At 41.1% G+C, this 22,120-nt stretch overlaps 1 protein-coding gene across 2 annotated transcripts in view; it reads left to right on the forward strand.

The window, feature by feature from the left end:
* The window catches only part of LOC109852274 (epidermal growth factor receptor), a 118,270-nt gene that overhangs the window by 31,228 nt on the left and 64,922 nt on the right, over window positions 1-22,120 (forward strand). The window contains exon 1 of one of the 2 annotated variants that reach the window (XM_020423293.1): window positions 19,823-20,091. The exons of the other annotated variant lie outside the window; for it this stretch is intronic. The gene's annotated coding sequence lies outside the window, so the exon portion shown is untranslated. Of the gene's footprint in view, window positions 1-19,822; window positions 20,092-22,120 lie in introns of those variants that run through there. 2 annotated transcript variants of the gene reach the window in all.

Raw genomic sequence — 22,120 nt, forward strand, 5'->3', positions numbered from 1 at the left:
GAAACCGTTACGCGCGTCTTTTAAATACGTTAGTTCCCTTCTTTTGCCAACGATTTTATTTTCACGGATGGTGGCAATTTACTCAAGTTAATAATTGAAGGAAATACGCGATCTCCCGTAAACATATCACAGCGAACGATTTAACGACATTTAAGTATCATCTCGTTCCGGCATTATCGCTTCGGTTTCTTGGTTTTTGGTATTCCGTTTGCATCATTAGACTCTGTCGTAATTACTTATCTTGATGTCATCATCCGGAGCGTCGTCTTCCGAAGCGAGTAAAAACGGACGCAGTCCTCTGTAGTTTACCATTTCTTCGAACACGTATCAACTATTTAGTTTTCGATTTGACAATCGCGTGTAATTTTTTGTTTTAAATTGTTCCAATTTGATCTGCAAAAGATCTGCAAACGTGTATAACGGAACGATGTAAATTCGCGTAAACAAAATCGCGTAAAATTCACAACGCGACGATTATCGAACGAGTGAGAATTTAACGGTTTATCATCTGCGGAGAGGCATGTGGGTCGGTCTTGAGAACGCTTCGCACTTCTGCACGAGCTCGCACAGACGCACGACAAGAAACAGGGAATTAATATGCATAATTTGTTGGAACAATGGCGAGAACGAGGCTCGCTCTCGAAAGCGGGGTCGCGAACGAAACGAGCCGACTACGACGTGGAAACAAGCCGAGGAGCGATTCCACGCGCGTCTCGCGCTCGTGGAAAAAAACATTCTTTCTATTGAGGTTTTGTGAGACCTAAGGTGAATAAGATTCTTCACGTGCATCATTACTGTGCCAACCGCGCGGGCGTCTCGGAATAATGCACGCTGCGCCCTGTGTAGGTTCGTTGTACTGAAAATTTCACTCGTGCGGATTTGGCGGGCGAGAGCTCTCTGGCGCGCGAACGCGCGCGGTGTGTCGCGCTTCGCGTGCGCACATGCGCTTGCGTATACACGTTTTAACGATCGGATCTTATTGCGGCGCGATATTTGCACGTCATTGCGTAACAATAAGGATGTGCCTCAAGGTGTTAATTATGTGCCGTAGTTTATCTCTTCTAGGCGATGATTTTGCGCATTTGTCTTTTCACAAGATTTAATTAGGTTTCTCGTAAAATTGTTTTTAAGGTTTATAAAAAAAAACTCTGAAAAGTTTGGTTACACAATATTTGTTATCGCACGTAGAGTTCTATATCTAAATCATAAGAAAAAATCTCCGAATACGGACTGTGCGCTGTTTGCACGCGCAATGCAATATCGCAGGTTGTCGTCGCAAATGCATGTGTACTGTATTTTTTATTTCGGCGGACAACGACTTAACTCACTTTACCGCGCACCGTATCTTATCCGCGGACACACCGTGGTCACGTTACTAGTCTAAGACAATGAGGTCGCCATGTTTTGCTTGTGTCCTCGCATGACGACCGAAACGGCTCTGGAACCCGGTGCCGTACAAGACTGCCGTCTTCCTTCTACGCGGACGCTCCCATCCGTGACGCCCTACCTTCGCTCGCATAAACGTATAAGACACGGAACTCGCGACGACCCTCGTATGCACACGAGTGATTTACAAGCAACAATTAACTTCACGCTGCGACTAAACTGTGATATTAATAAACAGAGATATTTAGCGAACAGCGGCGCGCGAAACATTGAGAGCGCGAGGCGAGTAATCGCGATTAGGGAAAAGATAAGGTCTTCATTTGCATTGCCACACACACACAAGCGAACAAACAAGAATTACCTTTCACTTTCTGATTACGCAAAGTGCCGCGAGTGTTTAAAATAAAATAATTCAATGAACGATTCACTTAAAGAAAAATCAAATTGTGTTTTTAAAAGTAATATAGTCGGAAATGGTAGTTATGGTATTTACATATTGAGAATTTTTTTTCACAAGACAAATGATACACACATCGACGTAATAGGTGATGTGGAAGTGCATTTTCACTTTCACTCATTTGCAAATCGCTTTCGTAGTTGTGTTGTGATTTATGGATCGGTAAAACAGATTGTGAGTTGTAGATCGCTAGTAACAAAGATTTATAGGTAGTCGGTAAAACAGATCTCAGAAAAGTACTTCTTCTTTATGAACAGTCGGTATGAAGAAATTTTATGTACCAACAGATGCGTTGCTCTTAGAGTGTTATATGTTAGTTCAGTTATCTGTCACATTACGTATGATATCATACTGGATCACAGTTTTCAATATTTCTTAGTTTTTCAACTTTAAAACATTTTTTTAGAGACATGAAAAATATATGTCTCTTTAAGTCTTTTTATAAAATTTTACAATAGTATATATAGTAAATAGTTTTGTCAATCATAGCAGCAGTTTTTTGAAAATCAAACAATAATTGTAAAAAATTGCAAAATTAGTTATACTTTTCTGCACAGCTTACTGTGGGAGTTCAGGTAAACTCTTGATTGCATTATATGATCGGTAGGCGCAACGATTGCGATCGTGCGGAGCAATTTGTAATTTGTATGTTGTTTGAAATTAGTGACCAGAAAGGGAGGGAGAAAAGAAGAGAATACTAGCGTTTCTGTACAAAGACACGAAATGAACCCCAACCGCGTGTTGCAGCGTTAAACGCCTACACTGTAATTTTACTTTTCACGCATGAATTCCGTCGGCAATGTTAGTCCATTTTCCGGGCGCCTTGGCGCAATGTGGCAATTAAAATGATTTTGTTTCGCAAAAAAAGTAGGCGACGGAAATGTTCGCTTTATTATCCGTGTCCAATAATACGCGATATTTCGTAAAGCCTCCAAGGGGTGCAACCGCGATCAGCGGCACGCGGAGAAAGCGAGTTGATTTTTGAAAGAAAAAGGATGTAGTTACATGTATCTTGTATGTAATAACATATGTATGTGTGTGTAATAACGTTTAATCTTACCGTCGCGCTTCAATACACTTCGAAACAACTATTGGACTGGTCATATTTAAGTGTGATTACAATTTGTGCATTTGTGTAAAATTACTGCACATTGATGTAAATCAAACAACATATGTTGAAAATCTCGTAAATCGAAAAATATTTTTATTAAAGATGCAGTTATAAAAAATGCCCAAGATTTTTTGTGACTTGTGGTATTATAGCGCGACATTTTTCCGTGTTCACCGTGTTCGCTCGAGCAGGTTTCTGGTTTTTCAAGACTCATCAAATATTTAATAAATTTTCAAAGAGAAGAGAAGTAAAGAAAGAAAGGCTCGGTAATCCCTACTTTCGTTAGCGAGTGGAATTTCTTCTTGTAGAATGCGCGTGTCCATGAACGGACACTCGACGTCTAAGCATATTAACGGAGAGACAGTCAGTTTGCCTTCGACTTAAACTCTTGGCCGGGTAAATATTGAAGTGCTCGCACGATGTGGAGAATGTCACGGGCTAAGTGTCACGTATTATTAATACAAATGCACATTGCAATGGAGTTTTTCTGCAAAACAGAAGTAAGAGAGAGAGAGAAATTACGTCACAGAACTTGATTAATAAGAAATTATCTCTGATTAAAACGAATCTTTAATTTTGATAAAAGAACAAAACGTATTCCTTTAAGAAGCAATTGATTATTTCCCAAGAGAGAAAGTTAGCAAAAAAACTATAACTCAGAGATTATCTTATATAAATTACGATGTTTCGAAGATTTCAATAATACCGAGTACAACAGATTTCTAGCGTCCACGCTCGCGTCGAGAGTCGAGAGAGTGTGCAGAGGGGCGGAGAAAGAAGAATCTCTTGACTCCTCACATGCGCATGTATACATACATATTCCTGCATGTGTACGTACGCGTTTGTGTACGCGAGGTCGATGGCCCTTGTAAGGATAGAGCTCCATGTCCAGCATCACCTATCGGACAGAGAGCGAAACTTGTCTCGTAGTCCGCATTCTACGAGAGGAGAGAGAAAAAGAGAGAGAGAGAGACCCGTTACTAGGATCTACCATCGCATTACTTTATAATGACCAACTTGCTATCCAACATTTCTTCGAAAACGAAGTGATTTCATGTAAAATAAAGTTAAAGAAGAAGTTGATGAAAAGATTTGAAAGTATCGATTCATCGATAGTTTGAAATTACAATGAAAGTTTTTCTGTCAAAGTCGAGAAATCTCGAAATTTCTGGAACTCTTGAAAAATGCATGAATTTCCCGAAAACTGCATCTTCTATCGAACTTATAGAAAGGTAACGTTGCGCACTGATACCAGAAAACAGTTGAAGAGAACGGGTGAAAGTACGGCGAAGATCTCAGCGCTTAGTTCAAGGTCATTTGTTTCCTTACCGTGGAAAAGGACGAAGTTGCGCAATAACGGCACAAAGATAGTTCGAACTAGATTACTGGAGAAAAGTGCGATTCTTGTGCGCGTCCACCGGAACTTGCATCATAGGAAGATAAGACGATCCTGGTGTGTGTGTGTGTGTGTGTGTGTGTATGCGCGCGTGTACAAGAGATCTCGATAGAACAAACTCGTTCCACGATATAGAGAAACAGACAATAATATCTTCTTTATCTGTCTATATAAAATAGATCAATTAATTTGTATCTATATTTTATTTACATTTAATTCTTTTAAAATTTAGTTACAAATCTTTTCAAGATTAATGACTTCATTATCAAAAATTTGACATTCACGAGACTAAAAAGGAGCGGATATATATCGTGCAAAAACTATCTTCACATTATTAGACGTAAGCTATTGTCTCGTAATAAAAAGTCCCGATTGCATCTCTCGTAAATTTTCGACGAAGACCATCGCGAAGGATATTCGCCGCGGAGAATATTCCATGCGAGAGGTACGTAAGTACGCGAGCGAGTATTTTTGTCAAATCGACGTTTCTCTTCTTCTTTCCGCGGCATAAAATCTTGCATCGGCGAGAGAGCACAGGAAAACGAATCGAGGCAAGGCACACTGTACACTCGAGCTTTCACTTCGAGTCGCGCTCGAGCATAGCATTAAATGCCGAGCGCGTAGCGACGATACGTCCTAATGGGACGTTCGCTGACGCTCGAAAAGAGAATAAAAGGAGTCGGAACAAGAAGAAGAGTAGAGAAAGAAGGGAAGACACACGAGCGTGAGGTACTTCCTATAAAACTGTCATCGACAAGAGGACGACTCGTGCCACGAATCCGTCCTTTTCGTCGTCATCGGGCGACGAAACGACGGCGTTGTAAACGTTACAACAGTCGATAACTTCTGGCCGTGTAAGGTCGTCCAGCTCCGCGGCCTATGATGCGTGCCTAATTATCCCTAATGACCGGTTTTCGAAAGCGGTCTCTTGATAGTTGGGCAAGTACACGACGCATGCGTATCAAGTAGCAAAGGCAATTGAATTAAATACGTTATTATCCGCGTTCACACGGATCGGATCTTCCTCTCTGATTCTCGCTTAGCGTTAAAGTGTATCCCTAAAATGTGTGCTACCGAAAACATTTATTTGCGGGGAAAGAAGTGTCACCTTAAAATAAGAGGAAAAGGAACGAATGTAATATCTCACGACGTACACGAGCGGTTAGATAAGAAACTTGTGTGCGTTGCACAAAGCCGAGGCAAAAGATAGGAGGAGATGCTCGTTTCACGCATCGGAAGCTCCAATAATAATGGCGTGCGTAAAGCACTTATTACACCAGTCGGGAGAAAGTTATTACCGCTTTAGTGAAATTAAACGTACACAGAGTTAATGGGATGGAAACTACTCGAGTTTCATTGACATCACCTTTGTTTATTTATTTTTTTTCGCAGTGACAACTTTTGAGATAGAAGGAAGAACTCGACTTGCTTAAAAAAAAAAAAAAAAAGGAGTATTAATTATTCCTCGACACGTTTCCTCTCGAGAACACGACTACTGTTCGTGGTAATTTTTCAAATTAGCGTAATTATAAAGTTTACAACTTCGTTATTTATTTATTGGAAATGTAAATTTTACTTTAACAATTTCAGTCTCGTGTTTCGTGAATATCATTGACTTCGTGCACAATCGTATACGTGGTCGAAGTTAAATGTTGTAGGTGAATAATCTCTCTTGAACATCTCGAAGAGTCGGTCGTAAAAAACGTAATAACGTTTCGTCGAAACACGAAACTCTCTTAGGTGTTTTGATACTTGTTGCAGTCCGTAAAGAAGAACAGGAAATAATACGAGGAAGAGAGAACGAATGCGTGGGTCGAGTGAGGTGATAAAAGCGCGCCCGCTTTGATTGACGCTTCTACACTAGCACCACGACTTCGTAACTCTAATCAATTTCACCGACAAATGAGCGTGCCGGAACCGGTACCGCATTCTTTCGCAATCCATCATACAGAGTGTTCTGGAAAATCTACATGTAACAGAAAATCTGTTCTTGAATTTTAGGAGAGAGTTAAGAAACTTATTTTTGACACACGCAACGTTCGACAATTACATTTGATTCCAAAAATTCAGATTTTATAAATAAATTTAATTTTAAGTCGCCAACATTTTTTATTCTCTCTACACGTACAACGTTTATATAAATTATAAACTTTTTTCTTTTTATATCACACGTAATTTGTTTGACAAGATCTAGATTTTCTCAATTTGATAATAATAATACGTTTGTTATTGGATTGTGAAACACTCGGTACGCACGATCTAGCGTTCATCGTGCAAATATATTACGTTATAGTTGTATTGTACCTTTTCTCGTTTGATAATTATTCGCTGCGTTGGAAGATTGTTTCCGTCAGATCAGATTTGACTGATGCGCCGTCGTCGTTTTTCCCCGTCGAATAAGATCGACGCGTTCCAGTTTGCTAGCGTTGATGATGAATGATATACAGCAATTACAAGCACAGTCGAAGGCCGTGAATGATTGATGTTGCTAACGAAAATTATCCTATAATATTCGCAGATGCTATTTCATATTTACACGTTTTTCATAAATGATGTAGAAAAACTTTTGACAAATTATTTTTATTTGACAGAGACAAAGATTGGAGAGGAACGGCTTTATATACACAGATAAAGTTTTATAAAATTTGTTTTTTTTTTTTATGTAAAGAAAATCCATCACAGATATCCTCGACTTCTTCGGGGGGAGTCGAGGATAGTGTCGAACTTCTATCGACTAAAACCCCCATGGTGTTCATATCTTATAACGAGAAAAGAGAGGTGTCTCTGAAAGCTATTGAGGCTATTTTTCTCCGTGCGTCACGCTTTTGCCCTGCTCTGGAGCTTACAAGCTTTCCCTTTGCTTCTGACAATTGTTGGCGAGGGACGGGAACACCGCGCCAACTCCACTCGGGTCTAGATTTATCTACTCTCACATTTATTTGTTTAATCACTCAATATTTTTACTTGTTTTGCATTAGAAACTCAATGAAACGTCATTATTATCGCGTTTTCTTAGTACACTCTTTCAACTGTTTTACGAAATAGAAACGTTGAGTCATTTTCAAGTATTTTGTTTTTATGTAAAAGGCGTCAGTTGGTGTACGTAAGACTGTAACTAATCAAAAGAATGGAAGCTAGCGTACTTACTCGCCAACGATAGCCGTGCACCGGCTGTGATAATATTTGGCAAATCTCCGGTCTCGCTCGTGTGCGACAATAACCGTGAAATTATCATCTTGCGAGATTTGAAGTCAAATAATGTAAAGTATCGCGAAACAACAGGTTCTTGTTGTGTATTTTGTACATTTATACGTTATGTGTGCAAATAGAAATAGAAATAGAAATAGAAATATGGTAACAACTTTCTCTCGAAAATATTCTCTAAGTGCGATTACATAATATTGTACGCGAGAATAAGAACTCTCAATCAGGTTTTGAAGCAGCTTCTGAACTTGTGTCGCTCGTTATCTCTCAAAGTTATCGACTAATTGCGTCACAGAATATTAAAAATAACTGTTTTTTTACCGCTTTGTGGCCGAACGTCGCGTCATTTATTAAAATCCAACACGAACGAGAATCGTTCCACGGATTGCTCTCGGGCGAGAGCTGTCGCGGAAGTTGACGTGACGAGAAACGACTACCGGCGATGATGTTATGCTCGCTTAAATCACGAAAGTAATTAATATGGATCGGCGGTGGTAAACTCCGGAAGATAAAATACTCGAGGATCTCGGCATCCTGTAACGCGCACGCGCACGCCTTTCGATCACGATTCATAGAGATTCTCTGCTAGTTTCGCCGTTGAGCAAAACTCTCGCGATCGTAATGAAGTAAGCGTATTTATGAACAGGGTTAAAGCGTTAACAGTCGGGAGTACATGTTACTGTGGGATGGCGATTAATGGGTTTGGTGCACGGGCGATTTGCAAGCGCGCGGATCGTAAAGAAGATTTAATCGCCATTTTCCTTCCTCTCTCTCTCTCTCTCTCTCTCTCTCTCTCTCTTGAAAACGCGAATTTATGTTTGTAATATTGTTTCAATAACTTCTAAAATTTACGGGTGAAGTACTTAATGACTTCGCGCTTGAGAGAAATTTTATAAGCCGGTATAACAAAAAGAAACAAAATAACGATTTAATTAACTCACGTCAAACTCTCTCCGCACTGTCGAAAAATTTCTCTAATCGAAACGACAGATGATACTCGGTCAAATTCGAATCGGGATCAGCATCTAATTTTCTCGAAAGTCTGACACAGGTAATGCGGAGCGTATATCTCGAATGAAATCATTTTCTTCCACGATCGTACGAACGATCACGAATTAACATCAAACGGAGTTTCTCACCCGAGAAAAGGAGATATAGGTACTAAGTTACCTTTTCGGTGAGTGATGTAGAGAAAGTATAATGGCGCCCGCGACCGAGCAAACAGACCATCATTTTCGCTTGCAGCACGCGCGCGAACGCCTACGTGAGAAGGCGAGAGACATTACGGTGCACCTTAAATTAAATCGAGACCCTGCAGCGAGAGACGGTGGCGCAATATCACAGTTCTCCATAAAGCATTATCACGATCGACAATATAATCTCGAAACTAGAAACGGGAAGAAGCTTCTGTTCGAGTTGTGTGCGACGTCTTTTCAAAGTGACTGTCGCGCAGTCACTTTTAACGACGTTTCTAGTCCCAATTTATATTTCTGACTTTCTCTAACTGTTTGATAAAATATATCTCGTCATATTTGAGAAAAAAATTTGTTTATTCAACAACAGATTTATGAAAAGTAGAAAAAGAAGATAAAATTAAAAATAAAATTCTTAATAGAACTCAACATTAACTTTTTATATATTCGACTATATTTTATTACGATAGTTCTCCAATAGGATACACAATGGGGAATTCGGTATTTCAAGAAATTCGAGAGAGAAACGGTCCTAAATTCTTTCGATTCTTCGCTCGCGAGCTGTGCAGGCGGGTTGCGATATCGCGATCTGCCAGTGTCCCGACCGAGGGACGAGCAACTCCGGGGGCAATCGATAAGGTCCGTTCACGTTGACTACAAATCAACGGGAACGTGAAGGGGCCTCGCGATCGCCGCGCACCGGCCATTAAAGCTCGTTCTCCATAAAATATTTTATCCGGTTCGCGATTCGATCGATTTGAAATCCGTAGTGCGCGCGCGCACTTTGCTCGGACTCGCCGCGATCCAACGTGGCCTTTTTCGGCGCACCAAATTCATAAATAATGGCTAAAGACCGGCGCGCGGCCTCCCTCGTACACATCACGGGTCCGGATTTGTAGTCTTTAAGCCTTTTAAGGTTTTTGCGCTCGCACGAGCGCGTTCCAGACTCGTCTTTATAATCGCCGCGAATAGTAGTGGCCTCGGAGTCGGAGAATACGCGATCGATCAGCGATGTCGCGAAAACACGTATCCCGAAACACACTTTAACGCGTGTCCTGGCACCCAACGTGGGTGCTCGAGACTCTCCGCCGTTTTTTTTTTTTTTTTCGATGCGCAGAAAGAACGCCTGGTCGCTCAATTCTATTAGAAATCATTTAAACAGATTTTAACGAATATACAGGAAATTGCAGAATATCGTGTGATTCGCATAAAAAATCTCGGACATTAAAATATCAAATCAAAATATTTTACAAAGTGTTTCTTGCGAATGATGATCAAAAAGAAAAATGTTTCTTCCATAAATTTTTTCTCCAGTAGTTTCGTATAAAGAAGCAGTCAATGCTGAAACAAAAAACACAATTACATACGAAATAACATCGTGCGTTACTCAACGGTTAATAACACGGTCGCTAAATGTAACCGCTGTTTCAAAGGCTAGCTCCCTTCTCCTCTCATTGGGATTCCACAGGCGTATGTTTGACTCCTCGCGTATTTGTTACGTCGCCGCGTTCATATTCTCCGTAGTTCTGGCACTCTGAAAGTCCCGTCCATTCTTCCCGCAGTCAACCCGCAGTCGTCGAGAGCAAGTAGAATAAGTAAAGGTAACGGGAACGGAGTGCGCGTCACGGCGCGGATAATAGTTATTTCTTTTGAGGATATTCCCGCGACACGCTCTATATTCTATTGTACGAGCAAAATGTCAGAATGATCATCTCTTCCGCGTTCTCTCTCTCTGTCTTTTTTTATACGTGTTATTACTTGATAATCCCGGTCTCAAAAACCGCGTCCGCGTTTATGAACGCGCGCTTAATAATTCGTTTATTTTTTCTTCCGCATACACTCGTCGCGATTCGTTTCGGCTCAAAGAGCGAAAGGTGCTCGAAGTATCGCATCGACATTGCTTGAAAACAGCACGAGTTGTGTCGTTAGCTAAAGAACTGATTCAAGAAGGGACGTTTTCTTCAGAGAGTGTTGTCACGCGATTGGCAAGGTGTTTCTTCAAACTCAATTTACTCAGCATGCTCATCTTCATGATGTTTTTTGTTCAGAAGATTTCTGCGCACACACGTCTGTGTCACTTTTGGAAGTGTCGGTTGAAATAAATTTAGAAAACAGTAAAACAATGCAAAGGTCGCACATGCTCTTCATAAAAATAAGTGATTTTATTCAAGATTACCAAGGACAGTTTACAATTCTGAAAAGAAGGTAATAAAAGTGAAAAAAAAAAATAAACAGAAAGATAAAAAAAAACGCTGTTCGGCCGCAGAATTTATAAAAGCTTTTCCCAGATTAAAACGCGCAAGGTCTTGGTTTGCTCGGTTGATAGAGAGCGTTTCAATTATAAAACTGATTTACTTTACTCGTTTATTTAGAGTATTACAAGCCTCAGTTATATCGCGCAGCGGCCTTTGATGTAGCGATACACACACATTATTCTTTTTATTCGCGATATACCACTCTCTCAATTTAAATTTACCTTTTAATTGTAATGTATAATTTTTTTCCGCGGGACTGTATAATATAATACTCTTTAGGAATCCTCATCGGGAGACTCGCGCCTCCCAAAATCCGAAACTGGTTTCCAGATTGAGAGGGATAAGCGAGATTTCCGAGCCGTCTCTCGGGGGAGCCGAGAGAGCTTTCGCCGTAGTAGCGTTACTCGTCCGAAAGCTGTCGGTAGGTTCCTCAGGTCGTGCCGCGCGCGGTAATCCTATACGTCTTAAGAAACTGGTTTCCGCACGACGTGTTGCGGGTAGCGCGCAAAACAAATTAATAACAAGAACATCATAACCGCGGCTCCAAGGCTGCTCCGAGAGAGACGCTCACGAGCCGCAGCTGCTATACCGGGTGAGCCGGCTCCATTGTTGTTCTCGGAACTAAATCTCTTCGCCGAGACTTCGCGGTGCAAACCGCGTGGCTCCTCGACGCATTGTTTCGTCACGGAATCGCTTTACGGGAATACAGTGTAAAGTCGCGCCGTATTCGCCCGTATTGAAATGAGAGGGCAACGTGTCGGTCTCTCCTTAACTAAGCAAATAAAATCCTTTTTCGGATTGTCCTATCTTTGAGACAGAAGAGTATATTTAACTTTTGACGTATCTAGATATCACTTTTACACGTGCGTGATTCTTGGATTTATCGCGAGCTGTTACGTTAGATACTGGTCGGCGAGAGGAGAAACCAACTGTCGCATTGTGCGATGAGATAACCCGTTGCACGTCCTCCGATTATCGATATACCGCTACTAGGTCATGTAATACGCCTATAAATGTACACAGTGACTCGTTGTTTACGTACTATTCTCAGTAGTATCCTTCTCAAGCCCTTAAAATTTAGGGTTCAAATATAGCTGAAGAAGTTGTATTAGTTTATTTATTTCTAAAAACAGTGAGAGAGAGAGAGAGAGAGAGAGAGAAAGAAAAACAAATCATTAATAATGTTCTTTGTACAAACTCTAATATTCTCAAATACTTCAACGTGTAGAATCAATTAATCTTACAAGCACATGCCCGTCGGCAAGAATCGGTGTAATCAAATGGACGAGCGTTTTAATTACGACGCTTCCGCATATTCATTAGCAAAAATTTAGTCAAATCATCGTTCCGATATGTCAGTCGTCATCTCTCCGTAGGATTGATTGTGCTCCTACGAAGAGATCTACAAAGAAATATCGTTATCTCCTCTGCCTCCTCATGACAGAAATTGGCTTTTTGCCGCGCCATTTCTTCAAGTTTGATCTCGCGTTCGATCTTCGAAGGTCGATGGTGGTCCAACGTCGGTAAAGGGCAGGCCAATCGGTACTTTTCAGGACAACAATGGCTGACTCATCCGATATCGTATCTATCTCTGATGCGCGCGCGGTCCACGGTTAAATATTATCGCGATCGAACGTCGATTTTACTCGCGAGAGACTTTCGCGCAACGATTGCTCGTTTAAGTTCTTCACATATTTATTCGCCACTTAGGAGAGAAATTGCCATTAAAAAAAAAAAAAAAATAATAACCGAAGAAAGGAACAACAAAGTTTCAATTTCAGAGCGATGTGATGTAGTGGCATGGGTCTTTTTAAGGCGCGAGTTTTGGCAAACAGCAAGCAGTCCGTAGTGTTTATATGCTCGTGAACGATTTGAATCGGTCATTTATCACCAGATCAGGTTGCCTGTGTTTGTTACCAGATAGCCCGAGGTCAGCCAATTTGAACCGCATTTATTCATGCGGCGTGTTTGACTCCGATTGTTGTTTCACCAAAAACGTAGTAGCGAATTAAACGAGTATTTCAATCCGCGAAAACATTATTTAACATATTTAGTTCTGTTATTTCGTGTAAAGTATACAAACTTGTAATAAATGGTTTAAAAAAATATAATCACATACACAGTTGTATTACAAATTACATGATTATTACAATTCTGAACTTTAAACAATATTTTAAAGATAAACTTAGCTAATCGATCGAAACTCGATCGGCGGATAGATAAAATTTACGAGAAATTACGAACAAAAAGTTCGGTGTAGCATTTCAAATAATTACTTGAAATATAATAAAAGGAACTACGGAGTAAAACAGTAAAGGCACGAGAACATTCCGCTATCCGGGACCAACTCGGTTCTCAAAGCATGATTTGCATGTGACATGACGGCAGAATGCGGCACCGATCGTTGCATCGATTTTTTCTTCATCTTTTTCGTTTCCACTCATCCGTGAGCTTTTTTTTAAAGACAATTTTATTCTCCTGATCGGGATTTGGAGGTGGATATAATGCGCAAGTTTACACGAAAATGGGAGATGTAATTAATATAATGATGTGAAATAACGAAGGAGAAACGATCATTCAGTCAGGCACCTTCGTTAATTATTCTAATTAGAAGCGAACCGACATTGGCCTTTAGACGACCCGTGTAAAAAAGACGTCGGTAATGCTCGCATGTAGGCGATCGATTGAACGCGAAAGCAACAGATTGATGAGCACGTAATATATCCCGAGTATAATAATACCAAAATAATCTCTGAGTTTTTATTTCACAAAAAAAAAAAAACAATTTTATTATGACGCGCAAACAGCAGATTATACGTAAACACGTAATTTGTAGTTTTAATTAACGTTATAACAATAAGATTACATAAATTACACACAATTTTTTAATTTTTTATTTGACGCAAAATTTGTGACCGTGAGTGACGTTCGCAAACATACGCATCACGCAGAAATATTTCCTTATGATTCAATATGCTATACACGGGATGGCTGTTATACGTTAGCGAATTCCGCGAACGCGCGTAAAAACCGACGCCGAAGGACTAAAACTCCCGCGTCGAAAATGACCATGCCGATAATCCTCCGGCGAGATTTCGCTTGATATCCTTCCTTTTCGCCGAGACGAGGGTTCTCGTCTCTTCTGGTCCAAGCGATCGGGCCAGTAGAAGAAGAAGAAGAAGAAGAAGAAGAAGAAGAAGAAAAGATGAAAACGAAGAAGAAGAAGAAGAAGAGAAAGCAGCGTCATGGCACATACGGCGATTCAGCCGCGATAACTTTAACGCGCTTGGAATGTTGAACTTGCCGAGTAGGCAATTATAACTCGACTTGATCCAGAGAACAGATGCACTTTAGAAACGATAGGGAGAAGATATGCGGGAGAATAGATCGTGATCGACGCTCTTTACGAGAAGGACGAGAGATATGCTTGATGTTTTACCGGCGACTAATGGTCGTTAATCAGTTTCTTTTCAATCTTAAGACTGTAAAAGTCGAACGAACATTAGGCTACTGAAAAAGTCCGCGTCGTACATAATTCTTCTTTACTTCAAACTGTAATCACCTTTTAACTTTTCAGATTTATCAAATTTCTTTCGACATGTATTTAAACGAAAGAGATTTATTTAATTTTCAACTTAAACAAATCTAATTTTCAATATCTCTTTGCTTTTAATAAGCTTCTCCGATACAAAGAAATTGACTTGAAGTTTGATAAGAACGTGCTATCGTATGTTTCGCTATTTGTTTCGGGCACCCCGTACATACATAAAACGCATTCGCGATAGCACGCGAGAACATGAGCACGGGCTCGGGCCGAGAGATCGACAGGATCCATTAGCGGGCAAAGATAGCAAGGACGTCGAAGAGGAGGCACTGACCGAAACGCGCCCGACGGAATATTTTATTCTCGAAGCGAGAGCGAGCGCGAGGTGAGACGGAGATAAAGTCGCGCCGCCGGAGGTCCTTACGGCCGCCGATTACCGTTAACGTCCAGTCCGTGCCTCTAAGGCGCTCCTAAAGTCTCCCTAAACACTCAGAAATACGATCGTGCGGCTCAAGGATGATTCCTGCGACGTAACTCGTGCGCTAAAAGCGAGCGTCAGGAAGCGGCGCGTTTCGCGCCTTGTATAACGAATGTTGCCACGAGCGACGAATGCAAATGCGCGCTCATCGAATCCTTGGAACGCAGCGTATCCTTGCGTCGCTATATCGGTGCGAACGCGAGAGAGAGAGAGAGAGAGAGGGGAGGGGGTGAGTACAATAAATTATCGTAGTAATCCGAGGAGATGACTGGTCCTCCTGACGGGAACTAATGATCGATCTCTGCTGGGCTTAGTGATGAACGACCGAATAAGTGATAATCGCGTATTTTTGGTTGCGTCTCCACGTTTTCTTCAAGACAGTGAATAATAGACCAACTGTGTGTTACGATCGAAAGACACATACAATTCGTTCAAAACATATTTCGTATCTTGATAAACTTAAGATTTTATTTTTTTGCGCTCAAACTTTATTTATGAAGCGATAAATTAGAATCACAGTGAAATATATGCCACATATACTACTGAAAGTGATGCACAAAGAAGAACTAAATAAAGAAAGATTTTATTGTAAATTGTAAATACCTAATAATTTAGTATTTAACAAATGTGATGATCAATTATATTGAAATGTATGTGTTACTACGCAGTTATTTGGTATTTAGTTTATACATAATTATCGAATAAACTTTGAATCGAAGCGTTTAATTGGAATGCGCGGAAAGAAAAAACACAAGATTGTGTCAGTGTTTAAATTATTAAATAGTATTTCTTCTTCTGTCACACTTTTTTTTCTTCCCAACTCTCGAATAATCGTCTCGAATAATCAGATAATAAATTAATAACACTCCGATTTATCTCAACTAACTTGTTTTACTCTTTTCTGTTTTCAGGTAAGTTCGTTCGTTCTACCTGAAGAGCGATGATCCAGCGTATGCTCGCAGATAACCATCGAAGGGTTCGTGTTAGCGGTCGAGGACGGTCACGAGAACCCGTGTCGGTTAAAAATATAACAGTGATCACTTTTTTGAGGGAAGAGGGTGAATAGTGTAGCGCTATACGAAGCAAGTGCAAGCGAATGCATCCATTTTCTCGAATATGTATAAGAGCTTGTGGTAGATCACAGAGATAGATTAACCGCCAGACCGATACACGTGTCGAGCTGTGATTGACACGAGGGTAAGTTTTTTTTATCTCGACCGCATCTTCTCTCGTCGAGTGCACATTTAAAACTTCGTAAATATGTCAATATAACTTTCATGTCTTTGTTGTGCTCGCGATGTTACCAAATGTTTGCTGGCGCCAGCGAGTTGTCGAACAACGCGTCGATACGCATACATGTATCCTAAACAGTTTTACCATCACGCTTATTGTATACGGTAATAGTATTTAAATTGCAGATCAAAGTCTCAGTTGACGAACAGAATCAGCGTGAAAGAAATAAAATTATTTTCTTTTCAAAAGCGAACTACACTGGATTTTCTGTAGGATGTTTGTCTAAACTGCAGGAAATAATAGAAACGCTGTGTACAATAACGCGATGAAAATGTCAACCGTCGCAGATCCTCTTGCCTAATTCGACGTCTCTTGTATTTTATTCCAATGCAAGTTCTCGGTCGGTCAAATTTTGTTTAGAATGGCGTCTGGTAAATCTAGCGCGTGCGATAAATGGATTATTATTATTTTTTTTTTTTTGTTTTTTTTTAGAACGACGTCTGGTAAATCTGACATACACACCATACACGGCATACACCACGTTCAATCACACAGTACATACACGCAGCAGTACGTATTGCAACGAGTGGCTTTTATGCAAATGTAAAATTGTCCACCGCTCACCGACAAACGCGCGCGCATTCTCCTGTTTATTTATTGTTCCCGCCGCGAAGTATAATTCGCCGTTTTCTCTCCGAGGCAGGACAAGCCGATAGATTCGCCAGGTAGATTAGGACCCGCCACAAAACCGGGGTTGACAGGACGCGTCTCGGCCGCGCGTTTTACAAGTTGTTTTACAACCCAGGGACTCACCGCACGCTGAGAGCGGCTCCATCAGCGAGAACCGCTTCTTTTGTTCCGAGAAAAGAGATTTGACTTGGTCTAATTTGTTTCTTATCGTCTGGACGGCGCGCAGCGTCTCTACGCGCGCAGCGTCTCTTTTTTTTTTTTGAAAACACGGTACCTGTGTTTTTTTTTCGAAACGCTATAAAACACAATTTGTAATCGTTAAAAAGAACATCATTAGGATGTTTTTCCATTATCGATGGAGCTACTAAAATGTAAAATTTGCCGAGAACCGCGTTATAATTTTCACTGGTCGTTCTTGGAGTTTTCAGATCATTAGTGTCACAATAATTAAGAGATTACGGTGTGTTACATAAACTGCTTCGATATTTATAACATATCGAGCATGGCGCCGCCATGACCAGCGCTACTGGTAATACTGGATATTCCAGAATGTTACTCTGACTACGTGCGTATCAGAATTTTTTTACGAATCAGCATGTACAGCATTAAATATTCATAAAAGCAGATTATTCGTTGACAGAATCCGCTTCTGCCGTGGAATTTTCGGAAAAAGAAACGCGTCGCACAAAACTAATCAGCTGTAATTTTATCCGAGACATCAATTAAAAACACGAAACATCGAATAACTCTTCTTTTTTTTTTTTATCTCTCGCGATATTATATTTTGCGAATAAAACTAATTAAATATCACACACACACACACACACGCACATGCGCGCACGCGAAATCTGATTAAACTCACGATCGTAAAGAATAAATTGTCGAAATAAACTATTTACCGACGTCTGACTCCATTGATTTACGGATCTCGCTTACATGGAACGCACGATTTCACGACGTCTCTGCTCTGACGTGACGTAAACGTTGTGTTAACGTGACAAATCGTCACGAGACGCGCGCAACTTGGAGAACACATACCAGACGCCATTTGTACGATGATGGTCCTTCGTAGGGTCACTCGGGAAATTACGACTCGGCGAACAACCGCCTCAATTATCAAGCTCACTCGTAGCAACATTGTTTACTACGGCGCAGCGCCGTAAGTATTTATCTACGGGTCTATCCAATGACGGCTTTACAGCCCCGACGTCCACGCACACGACGAGCCTGCAAATAAAGTTTACGCACGTCTCGCGAGCGCGCACAAAGCGCTCGTTCTCCTCGGAGAATAATTCTTCATTAATCCACGAGGAGCAAGAGCCTCCTTCCGCAAAATAATGCCGGTAACGTCTACCGATGCTCGCAACAATGTGTTTAATTATATGCAAATAGTCATGGAATAATATTTTATTTGATATTTGTTTTTATAATGTAAGTTTTTCAGGTCCTTTACAAGATATTAGATTATTAGATATAAGATTATTAGATATTTAAGATGGATGAATAATAAATAAAACGTACTATATATAGTAAAAAGATATTTTTTATGACATCTATTAAAAAATGATATCAAATTGTAAATTGCACAGTTGTATTAGAATTTATCCTTCACTGTGTCTAGAATTTTGAGACGTTATTCATCCAAGGAATAAAGAAACTGTAGAAAACAAACAAAATTGCGATCTCTTCTGTCGAGTTCACTGACAGAAGAAGAAAACGAGATGAATTTCGCCGTTGGTTCCGCGATTCCCTCCTCAAATCACCTGTGAAAGATCCATCCACAGGATAGATTCTCAGGACCTCAACCTCGACCCTCCGTCTGAGATCTTCGCCGGGAATATGGCTAACCGGCATCGGCAGGGAAAAGGAGAACGCGAAGATGCATCCTTTTAGAATCTTCCTTTTCCTCCCGCTGCCTAGTTAGCATCTTCGCCAATGGCGGATTCTTTTGTTTCCCGGCGTGGAACCTCAGTCGAGATCCTATCTGATGTAAATAATTATCCTGGAACCTCTAGCAGATGCTGCGAGAAAGAGAGATTCTCCTTGCTTTTACTTCTCTCCCTCTTTCGTTCTCCGACGTGAAGAGAAGAGTGTGTGTGTGTGAGAGAGAGAGAGAGAGAGAGAGAGAGAGAGAAAAAATCGCCGCGAAGAAGAAGCCGAGAGAAAAGATTTTCGTTTTACTCCGGGAATCCTGTTTTATCTTTGGTACCGCGCGCGCGCACCGGCTGCAGAAATACCCAGGATTCTTCGGGACAAAAAAAAAGGATAATAGAAAGAAACATCGACTTGTTATCCGTAAACAGCAATGAACATTCCGCGTTCTCTCGGCCGTGAGTTCTCGTTTAAGTTCTTAATTAAGGCCGCGGCGATTTTCATACGATGAATATTACAGCGCGCAAGGACAATTGCTCTTTGAGGGAGAATTCCCTCGAAACCCGTCAATTACAGATGTTGTACAAGTGAACTTTTATATGCGCGTTTTTTTTTTTTTGTTCTCTAACGAAAGAGCGAAATTACCTTCTTCTCTTCAGTGAACTCGATTTGATTTATATTTTGAGATCATTATTGATTAAATAGAAGCGATATGTTTTCCCGAATGTACTGTATTTTAGATTGCTTTCAGATTTCTATGGGCGAAAGGACGAGGCGCAATCTCTGCCACGCACGAGGTGTGTATGTGTGTATGTGTGCGTGTGATTAATCAATGTTACATTAATCGCAACGCGATATATTTCACACAATACTTAAATATATACATTATCAGGTTCTCTAAAGTAATTTGTTTGAAATTGGATAGGTTTTCGTTGTGTTCAAGGTTTTCTTGTATCAATCAGTTCGCGCATAATGTATCGCAATTTTCTCTTATCCTCGCATTTGTCGTGTTGCGAAATCTGATGCAAAAATTATATAGCACACGTTACAGAGTCGATATCTCGCTATCGCTCTTGACGACCATAATGTCACCCCGGAGGAACAATTTGGAACACTTTACTCGCGACACACGTTCGCCGCCCGTGGGCCTCGTGCACGTCATGCGTGGCAGGGATGCAATTTATTCTCAGGACTGGCACGAAGGACTATCGGAGAGGAGACACTTTCGAGCTACAAGAGTGACATTGCGGATTGATAACAGCCAATCAGCCAGTAAGTAATTATTCTTTTTAATGCGCACAATAATTTCTAAAAAATACAGAAATATATCATTAATAAATAGAACTTTTAAAAGTTACTACTCGTATACGTTATGATTTTTTTTTTGGATACAAATGTAGTATAAAGTTTCGCAAAAAAAATTGGTGTAAAAAGAAGATCATAGAAGGTTAAAAACCGGAACGAATTTTACGTGGTTGGGAAATAAAGAAAACTTACTTTCAACTTAAATTTTAAGATTTACGTTGCCGAAAATCAAACTCGTCAATCAAAAAAGTAATCTGCTTTTCTCTGACTCTCTCGCGATTACATATCTCGCGGTGGATAATAACGCGGCGGGTACCGATCAGGTGCTGTTTTATTGCTATCCAACGGCTTGAAAGCTCGCTCGACTAATGGCTCAGACTCACGAGCAGTAATGGCCGGCTGTTGCAAGCTTCGTTACTTCTCTCGTACCTTCGTCTTCTTGCTCGCCGCCGTTGTTCGATAAGGCGGGACGGGTGGGCCGCGGTACGATCGCCTCGGACCGGGGATAATCGTTATTATCCGCGGCGAGTGAGATCGACTCTCTCGGACCCTGTCGGTATCTTCTTTCGAAACGCGCACCCCTACAGGCTACGAGAAACTCTCTTCGTTTACTCTAATTCGCACTCCATCGGTTCCCCTTACGGAACGCGCGCCAAGCAAATCGTGGCACTCGCGGCAGTGTCGTAATTAACGGTCTATAATAACGAATGATAATTTATAGCGACGGCGTGCGGTTATCCGATAAGTTCTGAGTGTACCGATAACTTAAGTTATAGATCTCGATCGCTCGAAGCGACAACCGTACGCTCCCGTGAACCTGTCTTGTTGCATATCCTTATTTGGATTATGTAATGGTTCGGAGCATGCGACATTTTTTGCAATGTACTTCGTAATCGTGTCAATATGTTATTCCACGCGTTAAGCTCGAAATAGATTTTCAAGAGTATACGTCAAGGATTTTCTTGTAGAAACACGTAAAAAAGTGAAAGATATATATCATTAATGCGCATATCTGAGAAATTCGAATAAAACTACATAATTATCGCGATAAAATAATTTTTGTTGTTGCGATAACAAGGAAATACAAGGTGTCAATAAAAATTCAAACTTGAGCAATAACATTTGAAAAATTGCATACAATAAAATTCTGTTATAATTGAGGCGCTAAAACAGCGAATTTCATTAGCACGTTAATTACGACGCGTGTTATCTTCGCAATATATGTGAAATCGTTCGATTCGCGCGATCTCGAAGTCTCCTTTCACCGTTTTTATGAATGTCTATTCAAAGAGTCGCCATTATACGAGCGGCTGGATTTCGCCCGCGAGAACTGGCTGCCCGGCGGCAACGAAATCCCAGAGGCGCTGTCGTATGTCGAACGCAATATTATAAATCGAGGCCATTCCTTGTCGATGTCCTTGCCCGCTCTCGGTACCGAGTGGCGATAGTTTCGCCGCTTTCCGGGAACGGCGATTGTCGGCGAAGGTGCGAAATCGGCACGCAAACTAGGTGCCAGACACTCGGAGCAAGTGAAACGTGGAGAAACGGACGAGGAAGAAAAAAAAAGAAGAATCGTAGGAACAAGGAACATTTACCGAGAACGGCAGCGCGCCGGCGAGGCTGAACGGAAGAAAGGCAGCTTAAACGCCTCGCCTCGCGGTGTGCGATTGCGCTCGGCTTCTCTTACGCGAACCGTTACGGGGAGAGCTCGCGGTAATTATCGTCGTATTCGAGAACCAACAATGCCGCCGACTGTCGAAGCTTACGACCGAGCCTACGAAGCGCGAAGATTAGCCGTCGCCCGCTAAAAAGCGTTCGCCTAGAAACGGTGTTCTTCCGAGCGACGCGACGTGCGAAAGCCGCCGGATAGTTCGAGCGGGCATTTCGCGTTTTCTCGCGAGAAACAGAAAGAGACCCACGTGTCCTTGCTTGAGAACGAAGCGGAATGGCGCGAAACATCTCGCACTGCTTTGCGCGGAACGAAACGCTCGCCGAG

This window comes from Pseudomyrmex gracilis, unplaced genomic scaffold (genome assembly GCF_002006095.1).
Source record: "Pseudomyrmex gracilis isolate BER0280 unplaced genomic scaffold, ASM200609v1 scaffold_26, whole genome shotgun sequence".
NCBI classification, from domain to species: domain Eukaryota; kingdom Metazoa; phylum Arthropoda; class Insecta; order Hymenoptera; family Formicidae; genus Pseudomyrmex; species Pseudomyrmex gracilis.